Source organism: Schistocerca cancellata, chromosome 2 (genome assembly GCF_023864275.1).
Source record: "Schistocerca cancellata isolate TAMUIC-IGC-003103 chromosome 2, iqSchCanc2.1, whole genome shotgun sequence".
NCBI classification, from domain to species: Eukaryota; Metazoa; Arthropoda; class Insecta; order Orthoptera; family Acrididae; genus Schistocerca; species Schistocerca cancellata.
This window is the reverse complement of record NC_064627.1, coordinates 749,577,923-749,582,319: the sequence shown is the minus strand read 5'-3', so window position 1 is coordinate 749,582,319 and position 4,397 is coordinate 749,577,923. Positions and strand designations below refer to the sequence as shown.

The 4,397-nt window shown below is 46.5% G+C and overlaps 1 non-coding gene across 1 annotated transcript; it reads left to right on the top strand.

Moving 5' to 3' along the window:
- The first annotated feature begins 3,064 nt into the window (after positions 1-3,064).
- On the top strand, positions 3,065-3,148 carry Trnas-gga (transfer RNA serine (anticodon GGA)). The gene is given in 2 exon segments: positions 3,065-3,104; positions 3,114-3,148. It is a non-coding gene; the product is annotated as a tRNA-Ser (tRNA).
- Positions 3,149-4,397: the final 1,249 nt, after the last annotated feature.

The window sequence follows — 4,397 nt, the reverse complement described above, 5'->3', positions numbered from 1 at the left end:
TAAAAGAAGTCGGGGTCGGCATCCACCGCCTTAACAGCAGTTTCAGTCTTCCGTTGCCCCTGCGATTCCGTTTCCCGGACTTCTGACACTGTTTCTCGGTGTTGTCCCTGTACTTCGGTCATATCGTTGTCGTGAGAGCATTCTTCGACGTCTTCCGCCCAGTTACGCGGATGGTGAGCTTCACGCGGATCTGCACTGCTATCTGGCAGGTGGCCACCTGTACCTTCTGTATCTACTGACATCATCTTCGTCTGTGATGGGGAGGGTCTGTTGTCGGAGTCAGCCTCTGAGTCGTCAGTACGGGACTTTTTGGACGTCTGGGGAGTTGCAGTGGAAACCTGAGACGTCACCTCGGTCAACTTCTGACGCACCTGATTGGCATTCTCGCGCAGCGGTTGCGCTTTTGTGTCAGCACCCTATTGCGCGATTCTTCGTTTCTTCTGCTTTTTCGGGGAAGGGCACTTGGAATTTTGAGCAGTGTTCTCTTAAGTGGCACAGTCTTCGTCCATGGGAAAAACTTCCGCCGCTTGCGGCTGTCCGGAGACAACACTACCCTCGCTGCCACCCTGCGTCTCCTTATTTCCCTCCTGAGCTTCCTGTGAGGAAGCTCCGCGGGTTTCCGGTACATTACTCGTCTCCATTGGTATGTTCTCCTCTTTGTGGTCAGTGTACGCGTTTAGGGTGAAATCGACGCTGAGATCTGGAGCGGTGTTTACACGAGCGGCGGCTACGTAAGTGATCGGCAACGTAGCACTTGGGCCAGGCTGCTCACGCTCGCCAGTCGGGATTGCGATACGCGCCTTTGAATACACTGTGCACCGACGTGTGCTGTAGATCCAAATCCCGAGCATGTCCGTGGTTGCCCGTCATAAATTACTATGGCCCTGTATCCACTTATAATGATGTAAGATGGAATATGCTTCAGCAACTCGATTTTCTCTTGCCGCACACCGTTTAATACGGGGAATATATGTTGACCTGACCATTTCTCAGCAACATTGCTTACTACCGAACCATATTCCCGTAGTTTGGCGTTAATCTGCATGGCAGTTACTTCGAAAGGCAATTCGAATATTCTAATGGTTCGCAACCCCAGGCCTGCCTGCGTTATTTGTACGTCGCCAACGTTTCCGTCTGAATGTTTGACCTTAAGAGATCCACCACAAGACTCAACAATTTGCTCGCATCTTTCAGGCGTCACCAATTTCAAGTAGACGGTACTACTAACGATCGATAAGTGTATGCCAATTAAATCGTCAAGCGTTAATTTCATAACATCTCAAACAAATAATTCTACCTCAAAGGATATTGGTCTAGCAAATTTCGGGTCGAATGTCAATTTAAGAGTGTCTTTCCGTTCTGGTTGATTCATGATTGCGTTCGAGTATTCATTACTGAGGTTAGTGTAAACGCTGGAAGCGCGCACTCACCATGCACAGCGACCGCCGCCGGCAGCGACGAAGTAAACACGACCAGCCGCTCCGTACGTCCGCACCGCACGGCTGCCCGCGAGGGTATTCCAACTGAGCTACCCAACCACGACTCACGCCCCGTCCTCACAGCTTTACTTCTGCCAGTACCTCGTCTCCTACCTTCCAAACTTAACAGAAGCTCTCCTGCGAACCATGCAGAACTACCACTCCTGAAAGAAAGGATATTGCGGAGACATGGCTTAGCCACAGCCTGGGGGATGTTTCTTGAATGAGATTTTCACTCTGCAGCGGAGTGTGCGCTGATATGAAACTTCCTGGCAGATTAAAACTGTGTGCCGGACCGAGACTCGAACTCGGGACCTTTGCCTTTCGCGGGCAAGTGCCTTGTGTATTTTGAGATGCTAACCAACCCAAAAAGTACCACTCGTATTTGCTATAGTTATTAATTTGCAAATGAGGTAATTATTGATACAATATTGTTCAGTACGCGTCGTCAATTACCAACTGCACTTATACCCGTAACACATTCCTCAGTGCAATATACAGTAGCTCGACGTGAACTGCATAAATCTAAAATATTATTGTTGATGATGTTCTACAGCTTTGATAAAGTTCAGAATGTCATATCTGAAATTTATAAATGAGATTACGGCTGTCAAAGTGCCAAAAGTAGCTGTTAAATATATGTTTGTCCAACGTAAATCGGATCTTGTATCGAAACACCGTAACTGACTTGTATGTAAATGTGGAGTGTGTGCAGGGTATGAAACGACTTTATTTCTGGTACCAGTGTACTGCGTTTCTGTAGCATTATGAATACGGGCTTGTGCTTTGAATGAGCATCATTACAACAGTCTTGTATCAGAACAATAGTACAATTGTTGACAGTATGCGCTGTGTGTCTTGGAAACAAAGTTATTCCACTCACTCGCTGTACTTGTTGTTGACAACGGTAATGCAAAGTTTAGTCTTCGCATTGCATGCACTACTGCTTGATCCCGTCATGGGTTTGTTTTACCTTCACAGTTTGCTAGAAGCTGACTAATGAAGATTTAGTTGCGAAGACTTGGCCGATATGCAGCTGTTTAGGTTTTATGAACACAATAGCAGAGCAGCACAACGACGCCATTGTGAGCTGATCTCACAGCGGTGGTATCCATACCACAGAGCACGTTCTTCGTAAAAGAGTTGTTGCATTACCACATATTTTGTGTTTTATATCTTGGTGATTGCATTTTACAGACATTTTTCATTGTTGTAAAGATATTTTCACAGAAATAAATGTAACTGGGATAACAAACCGAATAAATCACAGTTACATTTATGTGCTGTAGTGAACCACCGGAGACATTGGCTCCCTTATAAAGAAGACCTATAAAATGTCCTTGAACTACTTCCAAAGTTCCTTCAGTGGAGTTTTGGCTCATCCTGTATAGCTACATATCAGAGAGACTAACATTACAGAGTGACTCTGCACTCGGTTCTAGGTGCTTCAGTCCAGAACCGCGCTGCCTCCGTCAAGGGTGTGTGTGATGTCCGTAGGTTAGTTAGGTTTAAGTAGTTCTAAATCTAGGGGACTGATGACCTCAGATGTTAAGTCCCATAGTGATTAGAGCCTTGAGAGACTGCCGGCCCGGGTGGCCGAGCGGTTCTAGGCGTTACAGTCTGGAACCGCGCGACCGCTACGGTCGCAGGTTCGAATCCTGCCTCGGGCATGGATGTGTGTGATGTTGTTACGTTAGTTAGGTTTAAGTAGTTCTAAGTTCTAGGGGACTGATGACCACAGCAGTTAAGTCCCATAGTGCTCAGAGCCATTTGAACCAGTTTTGAACCTTGAGAGACTCTGCACTGCGGTGTCTGCCAAACACGTTGTAGAGCAACTACAACTCACAATGTGTCGGTCTTCCCAGCGGCGCGATTCACAATTAAAAATAAACAGTTGTTTGACTGCAGCACGCACTAAATAAACGAGCCCCGCGTCTCTCGTTATTACTAGGCAAAAGTAAATAGTCATATCATTACAGCTTCCACATCAACAGCTGGTGCCACCAAGGTTGTCGAGTGCTCGAGTGGCCGCTAGTTGTCATGATTATTTACTAAAGTTGAAACGCGTCAGTCAGGTTTGAATTGATAAGTTTCATATAGCATTGCAATTACACCAATTTATATGTTGTATCGATTGGTAGATATCTGGGTTCATATCATGGAGTATGACAATGATTGCAAAGATCGAGTCACTAACATAGATCTGAATTCCATTTTTTATTCTGTGCGATGAGATGCGTGAGTGAGCCACATCAGGCAGAGGGGAAAGCTTGTCGTAGGCAACATGAGGTCCCTGGGGAAGGTGGTAGAGACAAATTGTACAGGAAGGGCAGCTATGAGCAGGGGGCATTCGCCCGACCGCTCGGCGGCAGGTAACTTCACTGAACGTGCAAAATTCTCTACCCAGGCACCAGCCAGGTGCGTGCACGCAAAATTCTTCAGAAATGCAGCCCCCGCAGTGTGCTGTCAGAAACTTCTAGGAAGCTTTGTCTGAGGGCTATTGACACTTCCTGGCCTATCCAAAATAAGTAATTTTATGCGTCGGAATCTCAATTTGAAGGACCTTCCGTTGCCACTATTTGCGACACATGACATTCCGAGAAAACTTCGGACAAGTTGGCTGGCTGACAGGTAGCTATCTCACTGCCTTCGCGTGAGAAACTATGTGGCAGAAACCGATCCAGTCCTCTCATAGTGCTGTCTGACCCCGTAATTGCAAGTTCATACTTTACCCAGTTACTTTACAACACTCCCCTTAGTTTGGTAAGTACATGACCCGACATCTAGTTGTAACATATCGACCGTAGACTGGAGAGTTCTGTTTGGAGATGTGCAGATCCGTCACATCTCACCAGGAGGATCTATACAGCTATCTTACTTGGTACCTTCTACAGATGACATTCCTTTCGCAACAGTTGA